Here is a 17,368-nt window from a genome sequence, read left to right on the forward strand (position 1 = left end):
AATATAAAGATCAGAAGGTTCTCTCTGAGAACTAAAATTTCATTTCATAATATGTCCTTGCCTGCAGGCCGGGCCAAAATGCTTGAAGGCTTGTAAGCTGCCAATAAGTAGCCTTTCCTGTTCTCATATCAGCTTCATGATACCTACATTTACAATAACAAGCTTCAAATCAGAAATTTCTTTTTCTTTTCTTTTTACAGCCTAATACTCGATAGTTGAACATAAATTCTTTTGGCTTGTAAACTCCTAATATAAATTCTTATATTAAACTTTCATACAATACTTTAACAATTTACAAGGTAAAATAAAAAGTTGAATATTCACTCAAAAGATGTATAGCATCAACTTGCAAAACATGTAAAAAGCATTTGAAACCACAAACCTAAAAATACCATTTAAGCAATTGGACAGAGAGAAAGCTTTTACATTATGCAAAGTTCTTATGTCTAAAGAAGAGAAAATTCCCCCAGATAATTTATCATTTATTTCAAAAAGGGTCCTGACCATTCCCCTGTGTCATCTGTATTCTTCGTACTCTGAATAATCTGTTAATTTCCTCAGCATGATGATACAGTCCAGACTGTTGGCAAAGACAATACAACCCAGGTTGTAAAAACACAATGGTCTGATTCACAAAGAGTACACCAATTTATTTATTATTTTGATTAGTAAGGCTGTAATTGCTCCAGGTTTTTTTTTGACAAATCAAGACCTGAAATTTTGGGCAGGTAGAAAGTATAGCAACGTATATCAATCCATTTAACAGTCATGAAGTTAAAATCAATAAAGGTCACAAAAATCTTGGAAAGTAACAGGTGAAAGTTTTTAGGCAAGTTATAAACGTAAATCAAGAAACCATAGGATGAAAACGAAAACATGTAGAAACATAGAAATTATTCAAATTCAACGGAGAAAGACATGAGTGCAGTCACAGTGGACCGTGTCTAAAATATTTCTGCACTGCAAGATAAGCGGAATGGAACATTCTCCAAAACTCCTCCCTTTCCAAAAAGAATGTGAGCCTTGAATAGATACTCATAGAATGAATCAACCCCTAAAAGAAGCCACAGGGAAAATTCCAACATCAGAAACATCAAGGCTGACTTGCCAAATATAGAGAGGCAATAATGCATCCAGCATGCACCACAATCTGGAAACACGCATGGCATGCCATACTTGAAAAATTTTACAATAAAATATATGCTAAACTGTTACAAAGAGAGCTCATGCATGTTTGCCCCGTAGTCTCATGAACTACTATGACAGCAGAATGCTAGCACAAAATGAATTGAAAGACCGAGAGTACCTACCAAACTGTTTAGATTTCCCAAACTGCCCAGCACGCGCTTCTGGAGGAGCTGCGTTGGGCAAGCCCTAATTGAATACACAGAGACTCTGACAGCTTTTCTTTTGAAACATAGGATGGAAAAGGTTTGATGAACCCACTTGTCTCCCACAGTTTTTTTGTTCAAAACGGCCATGGCAGAAGCCCTGAGCTATCGGCTTAGAAGACTCGAGATGCACCACTGTATAAGTTTTGATCCTTGATCCAAGGAATTCAATGCCAATCTCGAGACTCCGCCCTTTGAGTGTATTCACTACTCAAAAGGTACACAAGAAGAAAAGTCAATGAAACATGGGGAAGAATGACCGGGAATGGAAAGCCCACTGTGACTTGGAGAGGTTGAAGGTAAACATTGAAGCTTCAGCCCCCTCTCCCTGAAGCTGCATTAAGTTTCTTCTTTAGCTTCTCCTTCTTATGGGCATTTTGGTGTCCTCCAAATGCCTGCGAGCTCTGAAAACTCCTTAAGACAAAACTCACATACATACCTCTTGTGTGCTGGTTCACATATTGAACTTTTCTCTTCAAAGAAGATTGCTCCATCCCTAACAATTCTTTTGTCAGAGGACCTTACACTTTCCTGCCTTTCAAATTTTCTTATATATATATATATATATACATATATATATATATATATATATATATATCCAACTTTTGTTTTTTCTTTTTGAAAGTCCAATTTCAACTTGAGTTTCTTAATTTTATTGAAGAAATTCAAGTGAGAATTTCCCTTAGAAACACTTTAATAAACTCAATTTTGAAATCAAACAAGGACATACTATAAAACACACAGTGAAGAAGGGTGCAATAATGTATTGGATGTATCACTACATTTATATGTCATATATCCTCCTCCTTCAAAACAAAAGGAAAAGCATAATAGGATCAAGCAAGGCTTTCAACCTTAAATTGAATTTATTAACTTGATTTCATACAAAGAGTTCTTGCAGTAATTTAAGAGAGGACAAGAGATTTCATGGGATTCCTTTCTTTGCTGCTTACCCACTTTCTTGGTGCATTTACGGCAGAGCTTACCATGGGTATACAGAAGACAGTTAAGATCAAACTTAAGTTCATTTGGGATACGATTGATTAAGATGAAGATATGTCTTACATTCCTGTCAGCCAGAGCTGGTACCCATTTTTACAGATGGCCTTTGCAATCTCAAACACCTGCATAAACATGTGAGTATGAGGAGAAATCCCCACAGTGCAAAAGAAGTGAAAAAAATATAGTACTCACGTGTGTGTCCACTGGAAAATCGTCTAGCTGAAGATTGAACATCAAAACACAAGCCACCCCTATCATCCATTTCGCATGATCATGAAATTCTGATGCAATTGGGGAAAAATATATACATATATCACTTCACATGGTGTGGTGCTTTGCATGTGTGAACAAAGGATAATGTAACAAATAGGAAGGAAAGAAAAAAAAGAAAGTAAAAGCACCTTCTGGACCATTTCAACTACCATGGTAGATGTGCACATTCTGTGTTGATCAATATGACCAACAAAGACATCAAAATTGGTGGACTGAATTGGCAATTATATATATACTAGGCCACCAATGATATCTTGATACTATGAAGGTTTCAACAGATGCAAGGATGAAGCATCCAAACAGTATTATAAAAAAGATGATTACCGTTTTGGGGCCAATTCCTTTGAATTAGAGATAGCTCAGCCTATAATTTCATCAGACTGAGCAAATCTCGCAAGTACTCCAAGCACAATTTGCCTTTTTTCTCAAGCAAACAATTCAATACTATTCTTAATGCACGAAGCCTTCAATTCAGGCTTAAACCTCCACATCTTATGGCATTTTCCTAAACATTTTTTCCAGATTTAAGCAACAAGGACCTTATGACAAAACACAAGATATCTTTCAAAACCGGAGCAATGAATACACACCAATAAGCAATAAACACCCATATCCATCAGGCCAAAGAAAATCATGCAGCAAATTACAAATAGTCGAAGAAAAACAATCAAGCCATATTGTCCATTTACAACAACTATTAAAACCAACACAAAAATAACTTATTCAGAAGGACACATTTAAGTTGAGAAACACAATTGAAACGCCCACATTATAAAATCGTTCTATAAAACACAACCCCATGAAAAATCTAGGTCCAAAAAAAGTGCTAAGTTTTTATGATTTCATTAAGAGTTAAGACCCATCAAACTAAAACTAAAACTTATCAAATGAAAATAAACAAAACCCATCTTCTCAATGACAGAGTCCCAAAAACACACAATTCCACCTCAAAATTCATCAATACCCATTGCCCACCAAACCAAAACAAGTTGAAAAGCTCAAACAAAAAACATACGTACTTTTATGTTTCATTAAGACCCATCAAACCAAAACTAGACTACCAATCAAAATGAAACAAAACCCATCTCCATGCAAGTCCAAAAACACACGATTCCACCTCAAAATTCAAAATTCAGTCAATACCCATTTCCCACCAAACAAAAAACAAGTTGAAAAACTCAAACAAAAACAAACATACATACATCTTCCCAGGTGGGAAAAGCAGACTTGAGAAGAATCAAAAGCCCTCAGAGAATTAACTTCCGTGGTGTTCTGGGAGAGCACAGTTTTAACCAAACCGTCCAAAACAGTCTCTCCTTGGCATCCCCATCATCGAGTTGGATTTGAGTTTCTCGTCTCTGCGGTACTTGGCGAGACTCTTTGGGGAAGCCATGGAGGGCCAAGGAAGGTCGTCTCGTACGGCTATGCATTCTTCTCGGGTGGGTCAGTGTGGGTTGGATATGGGTCCTTGGTGAGTTTGGTTCCAGGGAGCTCGAACTCAGACTGGTTGAGAGGGCTGACTTCCGATCAAGCTCCAGCTGCTTTCTTTTGCGGGACTTGTGCATTTTCTGAATGCTTTTTGTGTTTTTGGTTCAATTGAGAAATGCTTAAGCTGAGCTTATTAAAAGTTTGAAGCTATTTCACTAAAGATGGACTTTCCTTTTGGACATGGGCTTTTAAGTGGGCTAATAAAATTTTTTGAACAATATGACACCTGTTTGTTTTCCTTGGAGCATTGTGTTTCTACAAATGCGGTGTGGTGCTTGCATGGAAAAACAGAAATAGTGTGGTGTTTGAAAACAGTATTCCAAATCCTCTCTTCCATGGCTGAGGAAGTGCACAAAAGCTTGTGTCGGGAGCACCCACTGATTGGAGCCTTCAACGAGAAGCAGCACAATGTCTGGTGGAGGAGGAGCTCAAAAAATCCTAGCCTACTGTTTTCATGGCACTGATTCAAAGACCAAACACAATATGTGTTGAGTTTCGCCGTTGTTGGGTGAAAGAGAGAAGAGAGAAGAAAGAGCGTCTGAGACAGAAAAGAGAAAAGAGAGCGTTTTTGAGAGAAAGAATAGAAAGCGGCTGAAAAAAAGAGAGAGAGAGAGAGAGAGAGAGAGAGGGGATAAGGGTTTCTGAGAATATAGAAGCAAAATTACAAACAGTAACGGCGGTTGATTCGCAAATTTTTAGGAAGAGTGGCCGAAAAGCTTTATTTAGATTAGTTTGACTCTTTTTTTAAGTAGATTTTACCAAACTCGACTTCTAGGTATTATCTCATTCCACTCCCACCCAATATATAAAGTCTAATGCGAATTAAAAAAAAGAAAAAAAAACACCATGTGGAATTAGTTAAAATAGGCTGAACTAAACTTGAGACTTTGTAAAAAATCACATGTCATATAAAATAAAGATATGGCATAGTGGACTTGCCACCATGGAAAAAGTGAAGTATTAGTATATCTTTGCCGACTTAAGGCTACTCAAACCCCACCTAAGTTGATTATGCGAGCACGGTAAAAAAAGTTAAATGAACTAAAAATTCCAATTAACTTTACAACCACCTCCTGTCTCATATATAATACACTATCATCGTCTTAATCCCTCACGCACTTTCGATTTCATCTCACAACTCTCACTTCTCCCAGCTCTCTCCCACGCCCAAGATTCTCCCTTTCACCATACATTGATTATTCTACAAATTAAAAAGCTTTCTTATTCTTCACTTTGTAGGTAAATTATTCAAACCTTTTTAAATTTAATTTTTTTGTTAGACCTGGTTCAATATTCAAACCTTCTTCAATTTTTTAAAATAAATTACTCAACTTTTTCATTTGATAGATATATATATATATATATATATATATATATATATATATATATATATATTGTTGATGATATGTCTTGTTTTGCTGATGGTAATTTATTATTTATTATTATTATTGTTTTTGTCATTTGTTATTTGTGCTTTGTAATGGGTTGTTATTTGAAATATGCAATGGGATTTTCCGTTGTAATGTGTTGTTATGTATAATGAGAATGAATGGGTAACATGTTATTTATTTGCAATGTGTTGTAATGTGTAATGGTTTGTTAGTTGTAGTAGGTGTAACATATTAACTTTTTAAGGTTAGAAGGGCACTATTACAAAATTTGTTTGAGTTTCAAAATTTGTTTATAGTTGTTGTAGGTGGACTATACAATGTTATCTTTATATTTGCCTTGAGGCAAACGTATTTTGTAGTTCATATCGAATAAATGCCATGTTATATTTGTCACTAACTTTTAGTAAACTTATTTGACATTATAGGCTTGTAATGAGTTCAATTGATTTATATCTATATGCCATGGTAGGAGAGCCTCCAGGTGATGTGACTTATGGAGTGATATATGAAGAGCCTGGTAAAAAGTTAAGAGATTATTCGGCTAAAAAAAACGGCGGGAGATCAATTTGAAGAAGTTGAAAAAGAAAATTATGGAAAGAGTTTGGATTTGGACCGTCGGTTGCATGACATAAAAAATTACATATCGTGCCTCCTTATGCGGTGTTCGGTGGCCGTATTGTCTTCACGCCTATTGAAATAAAAGGAGACAAGCATGTTAAGATTAAGTTTAATAGGATAAACTCTACGCTCCAATTAAAAGGCTTGCTAAGTTGTGTATAAGTGTGGAGCCTCGTATGAGAAGTTGGCTGGTGAAAATGTGCAACAAACAACTTTGGAAGATGGTGGCGGGAAGAATTCCAATCTCATTACATGCGGATAGTCATCGACTCTTACTCAGTAGCACTACTAGTTGGGGGTTATACGGTACCATGTTAAGGAGACACCAACTCCAATGGAGGCTTGTGAATCTAGTTACCAACAAGAATACTATTCAATCTCTAGGGGGGAAGACAAAGACGAGAGATGATGTTGATCATGGTAGAGATGAGTATGAAGAGATGATTGGAAGAGATGATTGGGAGAGATGACTTTCACGAGAATACTATAAACTATAGAAAATGTTGGAAAGCAATGTCGGGAAATCAGTGGATGTCATGGATGATCATGATGATGATGCTTATAGAGTTCAAGATGAAAAGTATAGGCGATGGTGATCAGTGCTACGGTCCCTACATATGAAGCTCATGGCCCGTCTTCATTCCATGCAAACACTTGGGATAATATAGTTGATCCTTCAAATGTATGAGATATCATTTTCATCAAGTTGGGGAGAGGATAATGAATTTTAGCAAAGGGTTGATTTTCCCTAATAAAGAGATTGTGAAACAAGCATTAATAGTTTACTCTTTGGACAACAACAACAATTATATAAGCTAGCGGTCCAACCAACAAAGATTGTGTGTGAAGTGCGCAAATGAGTCATGTGCATGGAAAGTCCGAGCATTCTCGCAATCGAAGCTTAACGGATTATGGGCTATCAAAGTATTTCGGCGGTCCTCACACTTGTCCATCAGTTGGGGTGAACAAAGATGGCAGAATGATGGATTCGAATTTTCTTGCCAAAGAACTTCATAAATATGTACTTGAAGATCACACCCAAAATAAAGGATCTCCAAAATCGATGAAGGAAAGGTTTAACCACGATATATCGTACTACAAGATATGGAATGCAAAACAAAAGGCTATTGCAAACATACACGGGAATTGGGAAGTAGTCGTACCAAAAGTTGCAGAAGTTGTTGGCATATAAGGATAGCGATCCGGGTACACAAATAAAGTTTTGGTCGATCAACGGGGACATACACAGTACTATTATATTCAAGTATGTGTTACTGGGCTTTCGCTCCTTCTATTGCTTTGGATTTGCACATTGTAGGCCGGTGATTAGTATTGATGGAACTCATCTTTATGGAAAATATAAAGGAAAGTTGTTGATTACAATGGCTACCGATGCTAATAATGAGATTTTTCCGCTTGCCTTTGCGGTTGTGGATGATGAGACGGGAGCCAGCTTGGGGATGGTTTTTAGAATGCACTACGGATGCGATACGGGATGTGGTACCCGATTTCGGCATTTGCATAATATCATACCAACATAAAGGTACCGTTTGATACCAACTAACTAAATAACTTTCAACGCATGTCCACCCTTCTAAAAATTTTCTAGAATGGTACTGTTTGGCAAATTTTGCCAAATATAGATGAGAAAAGATAGGTTAATAAGTTGACAATGAGTTATGGGTCTAACGTCGTTTAGGGACCAAATTGTGTTTAGGGACCACTTTAGTCGCTTTTAAAAAGTTCTGGGCCTTGTTGGGATTAATTCAAACTTTAAGGTAGTTTATTAGAATTTATTCTAAAAATTATTATCTGAAAACTGGTTTCAAGTTCAATTTTTTGAAAATTGTTTTTATACTGTTTTAAAAACAAAAACAAAAATCCTCCTACCAATCAGGCCCTAAAATGATAAAACTCAAATAGGGAATCATGTTATTAATAATAGAGATATGGAGTAATTTATATATATATATAACATGTAATTAGTTGTTTTTTATTAGTATTTTTTTAGTATTGAAATGTGAGTGATTGTTTGTCTACTATTTAACATTCTTTGATTTATTATTATTTTATCTTAATCATTATACTTTACCTTGGGGAGCCAAAATATGAATAACACCAACTCCCCCCATAGAACATGTAACATTCCCAATGTGATACATAATGTGCAGAGCAATTTAATTTTTACGTTCTGACAATTAAAATAACAAAATTGCAATGTCTTAATATATTATCCACCACCCAAAAAAAAAGTTTGTATTGAAAATTTTCTGTATTAAGTAATAAGTATTCCTATAATCTCTCATTTTCCTATTTTCTCACATAGCTGTTAGTACAGACCTGCCCGATTAATTACCTCTGTGGACCAAAGTTATTAAAATTCGGAAACTTCACTTATTTCTTGAATATCATAAGGTACTACACAAGCAACCACAGCCCACAGTACCCAGCCATGCTGCACGACCTTCGTCTGCATGTAGTCGAATCAACTCCACATTCTTCATCAGTAAAACACCTGTGGTCGGCACGAGCATCAGTGATGTGGCAAGCACTCTCAACCTGTTGGTTATCATTAGCAGGACAGACTTGCAAAGACATTGCACTTGCCCGCCTTGCTTGCTTTTCACTCTGCACAAATAAAAACTTCATTAATTACATGATTCAATTCCACATTTGAGAACAACAGAAGTATAAACTACAAAAGTGAAAATTGAAATAAAAAGGTCCGAACTCCAAACTACACTAAGACTTTTGGTTCTCCAACAGTAGTAGTAGTAGTTTCAAATTCATCCATATACGTTGAATGATGTCAATTCCCCTCGACTTTTAATTGTCAATTTTGTGACCCAACTTTCAAAACTGAGTCACTTTCTAATGACAAAATCTACTTGATTTTCAATTGACTTGATTTTGGAACTTAAAGGACGAAATGGACGTGATTAAATATATAGGAACGAAATTGAAACAGTGACAAATGTGCAGGGTTGAAAAATGTTGTTTGGACAAATTATAATAATACAAAAAGGTTAGAGTAAACTATGCATGCCAGGAAAATATAAGTTTGCAAAAACTTCCATCCAATCAGGAAGCATCTTTGGAGTATGCTAAAGGAAGAATTTCAACAATCAATCACTATACAAGCAAATAGGAAGAACACCTGGGCAAAACTCCAGTTAGTTGGAATATAGCTCTCTGGAAGCCTGTCATGCCAATCTCTTAATACTGGAAGGGGATGACCCTCAGTTGTGAAGATATAATTCGATCAACCAAAAATGAATCATCAAACAGAAGATAGAGATACTTGCACCTACAGGAAACATTAGACATTGACATAATTTTAAGAGTGAAAATTCTATGGCTGAGATAATATTTCTTTATTATTGATAACATGAAAAAAAAAGAGAATGACAAAGCTTTACGTTTCAGCGAGGAAAAAACTATGCTGATGATCTTCCAACTGCATAGTTGTCACATCTTTAACGCTTGCAAATCCCCCTTCCACTTTGGTGTATAAATTAAGAGAATTAACAATTGATTCACCCACTTTTAAGTACCACGAATCTGATAACATGGGGAAAAAAAAAGGAATCAAACAAATGTGAGAATTAAAAATTAATTCACCCACTTTTAAGTACCATGAATCTGATAACATGAAAAATAGATAGAAATCAAACAAATGTGAAAATCAGAATAGTCCAGAGCGCAGCTGAATAACCATCTGCCTTGATTAAAGTGAGAATTAATGCATTTGCGTGATATGCCTGCAACCATGCTCATAATGATGCTCAAAGAACACAAGAAAGCAAGTCCTAAAAATCAAGCAATCCAAATTATGGACATGATAATTAAAATGAAGGGTAAATTACATATTTGGTCTCTAACCTTTACACTGTATGTCAATTTAATCCATGTGTCAGTTTGGTCCCTAACATTTTGGCATTGTGTTAAAATGGTCTCTGCCGTTAAGTAATGAATGGAAAATACTGATGTGGCTAACAGCCAAAGTGACATTATTTTCATGCCACATAGACAGCTGGTACTGGAACGTCAGCATATACTCAACAAAAAAAAAAAGAAAAAAAAAAGAAGCTAAAAACCAAATTAGATATCTTATGCTCTATCTCTGGGGTAATGTCACCCACCATCAGTTGGGGTTTAAATTGAATAAGTGTAAATTAGGGTTAGAGAGAGAAGTGGATAGGTGGAGTGAACTGGGTCAATTGAGAGAGAAGCAATGAAATCAAAAAGGGGGGGGGGGGGGGGACAAAGGAATGGAAAACACTGTCTCGTCAATTTGTTTGTTTTTTTTTTTTTCTACCTTCCTTTAACTTATGTTGTCAAACTGTGGGCTTTCTTCATCTTACCAAATTCAAAACGGGAAAAAGAAGGAGAAGAAGGGATGGTACTACAGAAAGTCAGAAATACAAAGATCTACCATTGCCAAACAATGGGAGTCACATCTATTGTCCTCCAATTGGGGAAAAAAAATGTATAATGTATTCCGCGACTACATTATTGGAACTTAAAAAAAAACTTGGATTGGGAGTGAAAAACTTGGAATCCGTTTCAGAAGTAGGATTTACTTCATATCCTCTTTCTTTAAATTAGTAGAAGATATGAATTAATATCTTCTTGAAACAAATTTTTTCTTTCCTTTTGTTCTTAAAGTCTTCATCATTGCCATGTTTGACTTAACCCCCTGCAAGAGAGAGCAAAAGATATCTAATTTGTTTGCTTGTTTTGTTTTGTTTTTTGTGTTTTTAAGTATATGCTGATGTGTCAGTACATGTGGTTATCTATGTGGCATGAAAATAATATTTTATTTTGGCTATTAGCCATGTCAGCATTTTCCATCCATTACTTAACGGCATGGACCATTTTGACATGATATCAAAATGTTAGGGACTAAATTGACACACAACGTAAAGGTTAGGCACCAATACGTAATTTACCCTAAGATTAAACTAATGTGTGCTTTGCAACTTAATTACGAGGCTCATCAATGTTCAACTTCAACGTAAAATTACAACTTCTACATAAATAACCTAAAATTTACTACATACAGTTGATTTACTTTTACAAGTTCAAAGTATAAATAAGCATAACATTTCCAGGGAAAAAAAATCAAACAAAATAAAAATAAAAGAAAGTCTCAGACTGTCAGGTCAAGCTAAAATTAAAAATAACTGACATGAAACAATAAAAGACCTTTGGTGGCTTGATATAAGTAGAATGTTGACTCTGCCAATTCGGGGCGCAAAGGATAATATTTTTCTGTAGGATGCAACATTTGATGGTCCAGCAAATACCTGAATAATTACATGTTTTTAAGCCATCACGAAAAAATTCTGAGATAGTAGAAATTAAAGAGAGAAACAAAATTAAACTAAGCTAATTGTTGTTACAGAATATACAACTAAATGAAGACATAGGGAAAATTTCAAAAGCCAGTTACCTCTCAGGTAGAACTCCAAACTTCTCCCATACATGGAAAAACTCACGGTGTGATGAATTAGCTGCTGCAATATCCCCAACAAGAACCTAAGCACCATATATCAAATATAAAGATCAGAAGGTTCTCTCTGAGACTTAAAATTTCATTTCATAATATGTCCTTGCCTGCAGGCCGGGCCAAAATGCTTGAAGGCTTGTAAGCTGCCAATAAGTAGCCTTTCCTGTTCTCATATCAGCTTCATGATACCTACATTACAATAACAAGCTTCAAATCAGAAACTTTTCTTTTCTTTTCTTTTTACAGCCTAATACTCGATAGTTGAACATAAATTCTTTTGGCTTGTAAACTCCTAATATAAACTCTTATATTAAACTTAGTGAGTGTTTAAAAATTTACAAGGTAAAATAAAAAGTTGAATATTCACTCAAAAGATGTATAGCATTAACTTGCAAAACATGTAAAAAGCATTTGAAACCACAAACCTAAAAATACCATTTAAGCAATTGAGCAAGAGCTCCATTGTGCAAAGTTCTTATGTCTAAAGAAGAGAAAATTCCCCAAATAATTTATGGTTTATTTCAAAAAGGGTCCTGACCATTCCCCTGTGTTGTCTGTATTCTTTGTACTCTGAATAATCAGTTAATTTCATCAGCATGATGATACAGTCCAGACTGTTAGCAAAGACAATACAACCCAGGTTGTAAAACCAATGGTCTGATCCACTAAAAGTACACCAATTTATTTATTTATTTTAATTAGTAAGCTGCATTTGCTCCAGGTTTTTTTTTGACAAATCAAGACCTGAAATTTTGGGCAGGTAGAAAGTATAGCAAAGTATGTCAATCCATTTAACAGTCATGAAGTTAAAATCAATAAAGGTCACAAAATCTTGGAAAGTAGGTGAAAGTTTTTAGGCAAGTTATAAACGTAAATCAAGAAACCATAGGATGAAAATGAAAACATGTAGAAACATAGAAATTATTCAAATTCAACGGAGCAAGACATCAGTGCAGTACCATGGACCGTGTCTAAAATATTTCTGCACTGCAAGATAAGCGGAATGGAACATTCTCCAAAACTCCTCCTTTCCAAAAAGAATATGAGCCTTGAATAGATACTCATAGAATGAATCAACCCCTAAAAGTAGCCACAGGGAATCCAACAACAGAAACATCAAGGCTAATTTGCCAAATATAGAGAGGCAAAATGATCCAGCATGCACCACAATCTGGAAACAGCATGGCATGCCACACTTGAAAATTTTTATAATAAAATATGTGCTAAATTTTAAAAGATAGCTCATGTGTTTGGTAGTCTCATGAACTATATGACACAGAATCTAGCACAAAATGAATTGAAAGACCGAGAGTACCTACCAGCCCCAATTCCAGCTGAATACTCGATCCAATCCCCAGTAACCACATCCAGCGTTGTTCCAAGTAAATTCAGTGAACTCCGCATGCTCCATAATTTACGAAGAGCACGTATAGCTACATATTCGTATGTGGGGTCACCAGTTAATTGTGATAAGGCTCCCATTTCAAGAATCAGAGAACCTGAATCCAGAATGAAAATCAGCTGATTTCAGTGCTGCACTTTTTGTGATACTCTCACATCATAAACTTTAAAAGATAAGCCTCTCACCACACCCAGAAGTGCTCGTTTCAGTAGTCTCATTCACCATCACTCCGTACTGTCCACAGAATTTTGCATTGATGTGGAGTCATATATCCTTCTTACAGACAAAACCAACAGACATTTCATACATTTTGACAGTTGAAAAGTAAATTTTTTTTTTTTTTGGATGAATCAAAATGTGAGTAGGTTGAAAAGATGATGTAAGATGTGTGTAAGTAACACATAAGCTTGTCTTTCAGCATCATACTAATCAAGATAGCATCAAAATGAGCATGCTTAGTATCTGATTGATGACATTTCATACAGTTGGAGGATAACAAAGACCTTTTAGTTCTACATACAACAGAAGATGAACTATTTTGAATAGCACCAGGAGCATAAGATTGCAAGTTTGATATTAAAGTTTAGTAATTGGGTTTCACATATTATCAGACATGTTTAAAGAATGACATTTTTCAATATTTCAAGCTCAGTTGTTAAAGTCTTGAAGTGCCAATTTTTAGCATAAATTACTGAGCATTGAATAAGGTGCTATGGTTCATCTATATCAATTGAAAGTATGCTATTTTTATTATAAGACCATGAAAAGGGTGATATGGTTCATCTACATCAAACTAAAAGTATGCTATATCCATTATGAGACCATGGAGAAGTGATATTCTAGCTATGTCTGAAAGAATATCTCATATATAAAAACACTACAATATTACAGATCTGCATGAGCCTTCTTCAAAGGCTTGCAAACATGTGTTGCAACAAAGGGCACAGCCTATACATTTCTCGTTATTAGAAGGTATCCTAACACTGGTTTAGAAGGTAAGTATGATATACATACATACATACATATATATATATATATATATATATATATATATATGGAAATTGACTTAAGCATGTTTTGGTGGTACCTTTAAGTTAATCCATGCATATGGCAACCCAGTGGGTGTATTGAATGCAGGTAGAAAGCGCTTCCCTAAATCTTCAGCCAAGATAAGCAGCTGATTCTTGTAAGCACCATGAACCAACCTGTTCGTAGAATCAGTTGCAAGTATATGAGCAGAAACTAGTCCTCCAAGAACTCTTATGTTGCACTACACCATAATGACCAAGTGGAAAAAACACCATTAAAACATTTCAAAAGCAACTTAGTATGTAATAATATTGCTTCTTGAATGACATTGAGAAATTAAAATTAGAGATCTGCTTCATCAAGATTTGATTAATCCATACTGCTCCACATGAAGCTTTAGAATCAACTAAACCAATGCTTTTCCAAGAATTATTTCAATCGCATACCTCAAAAAGATTTACCCTTGCATCAACATTGAATGTTATATTTTGAGAAAGCCAAAGTACTGCCCTTTCAAATTCAGTGCTGTTACCCATAATTAAAAGGCTGAAAAGGGAGGAGAGAGAGACAGTATCAGAATGATTATCCCACTATATAAAATGAAATCAGGAAAGCACCAAACTAGAATAAATTACTGCAATGACTAATTATCAGAAAACAATAATGATAGTAATAGATTATTGCAATAACCAGATACATAACAGTTCAGATTGAAAAATTAGATCTACAACCTAACTATCTATGCACTCTTTACTCAAGTCACATGTTATACCTGGATAATGACTCAATAAGTGTGAGGGCAGATCCATTATAGTCTTGCGGTAAGTGTTCAAGCTGTAATTGAGAGAACAAACAGTTATATTTCCCCTTGCAACTAACTATTAATAGCATGCTCAATAATAAAAAAAAAATTACCCTCAGATTTCCCAGCTCGCTAAGAGAGTCAGTGAAAGATTTAGTAAGAGGCTTGAGCTCATCATGCTGCCAAAAAAGGAATAAAAAGATAAATATGATATCATTATATGGAAGTGTGATGTCAACTCTAACAAAATCATTGAAGATCAGGAACTGACCGGGAATGCATGGGTCATGTAGTTGTCATATGCATGGTAAAACCTGATAAGAATGAGAAATAAAACATACTGTTAAATTTCATCTCTCAATTTATTAACAAGGAGATGTCAATATAATTCTTTCATAAAAAATTTTCTCCCCCTTTTTCTGTTCCACTTTGTTCAAATAGGTAAATCCATATAGAATCAGTGCTTAAAATGCAATGAAGTTGGTCATGAACAACAACAACAACAACAAAAGAGAAAAGCAAAACCACATATTACTGACATGCTAGCTAATATTAACTCATTTGTCACCTAAAGTTTAAAAGCAAATTGAAATTAAAAATTAAAAATAAAACTATTCTAACTAGCAGAGATCTATAAAAATATAATAAATCCCTCATCTAAAACTTATTTGATGACAAATTTCAACCAGACACCAAGCATTGCCGACAACACAAGCCAAATCAAATCCTGATATCAATCAATAAATTGAGAACACCCCATGATTCTATTAAGATCAAAATAGAAGACACCCATCAGCTCAAAATGAAAACCAATACGAAAGTAATGAAATTGAGCTCAGAATATGAACTGGGCCAGTGTCAAAATTCAAGCTTTGCTTACATCTTTCGAACCTTCTCTCTCATAACGTGTCTCTTCTTAGCTGCCCAACGAGGTTCGAGTTGGCACGTGCAAGGGTTGAAGATGTTGGGAAGGATCACAAGGAACACAAGCATCCATGCCACAATAAACTCTCGAGGCAACATGGTTTTTGCTTCGTGTGCTCAATTTGAAAGCTTTTTGTGAGTGAGTACGAGAATTTTTCGATTTTGTTGAGGTGGTTGTTGGGGATCTTGTCGAGCAGTGAAAAATTGGCTATATTCCGTTTAGAACATGAATAATAAAGGTCTTGGGTGAGAGATTCTTGACCAATGAGGTGGCGCCACGTAATGCATATGGTTCTGTGAATTTACACTTCTATTTGGTGTCCACTGATTGGTGTTTGACTAGATATCATGTCTCGGACTTCTCAACTGCGTGTTGACTGTTCGTGACACTTTTTTTTTTCTTTTAACATTTTTTTTATCTTAAATTATGACCATGTAAAATCACATAATTTGTACTCTTTTTTTTTTTTTTAGAGAAATAATTATAACATGCAAGTTGAACTTTTTTTTCTTCTAGACCCCTAAACACTTTATATATGGAGTTCAATTCAACTACAAAACATTTGACTATATAATTTATACTTGAGGTGTGATAATGGGTCAATATAAGAATATATTTATACTATTTATAACTTGTCACGTAAATAAGTTGTGCAATTTTATATAGTCTTTGCATTACTCATAATGTTTAATTAGTTCACTTTTTTATTAATTTTTGAGAAAATTTAGTTTCACAATTTATTTCGCAACTTCATTGTCATTATTGTGATGTGAAAGAGTGTGTGTGGTGGAAAAAAATTGTGAGTTCATATGTAAATGATAGACAACCAATCTCTCAAATTATAATTGTGGTAAAAAGTTGTGAAATAGTGTAAGAGAACGCAGAGGAGACAGCCATTGTTTTGTGGTAAGAAAAGAGAGAACAACCATTTTTTCCACAAGCAAAGCTAATTCAGTTTTGTGGGGAAGAGCTAACATATCCACTACCCTTCTTTTTTAAGTGAGACAGTTTTGTGAGAATCTAGCTATCTACATGTTTGGATCGCTTTTATAAAATTTGTTGAGTCAAACACTTTGTTAAATTTAAACAAACATTTGGTAATTAATTAATCAAAACAGTTTTCGTATGCGAGTGGCATTGTTTTTACAAAATTAACGATGCAAAATTCAGACCAAAAGAGAAGCCAATTGACAATGCAAAATTATAGGTCATCTAAATCTTCCAACCCACTTTTTTCTGTTTTACTTTATATTCAACCAATTATTACTTATCATGTGGTTGTTGTTGTTGTTTTTTTTTTTTTTCCCATTTTAAACTTTGATTATCTTATATAAGAAAAAAGCTATAATTGGTGAAATACAAAATTTGAGATAGAAATTTATATTTGGACGATCTTGTAAAGAAAAATCCATAGATCGACATGTTTGACTCTTCTTACATTTAACTAGTCCCTAATAATGATGAGATTAGTGAACTCCGAATTACAATTCATGTAATCAAAAAAACAATAGGCCTTGTTTTAAAGATAAAAAACT

The 17,368-nt window shown here is 34.8% G+C and overlaps 2 pseudogenes; both read right to left on the reverse strand.

The window, feature by feature from the left end:
- Nucleotides 1–2,187: 2,187 nt before the first annotated feature.
- LOC142630487 (putative DNA glycosylase At3g47830) lies at nt 2,188–4,231 on the reverse strand (annotated as a pseudogene).
- A 4,192-nt stretch (nt 4,232–8,423) lies between these two features.
- Nucleotides 8,424–16,032, reverse strand: LOC142631187 (alpha-mannosidase I MNS5-like; annotated as a pseudogene).
- Between the last annotated feature and the right edge of the window lie 1,336 nt (nt 16,033–17,368).

Source organism: Castanea sativa, chromosome 4 (genome assembly GCF_040712315.1).
Source record: "Castanea sativa cultivar Marrone di Chiusa Pesio chromosome 4, ASM4071231v1".
Taxonomy (NCBI): domain Eukaryota; kingdom Viridiplantae; phylum Streptophyta; class Magnoliopsida; order Fagales; family Fagaceae; genus Castanea; species Castanea sativa.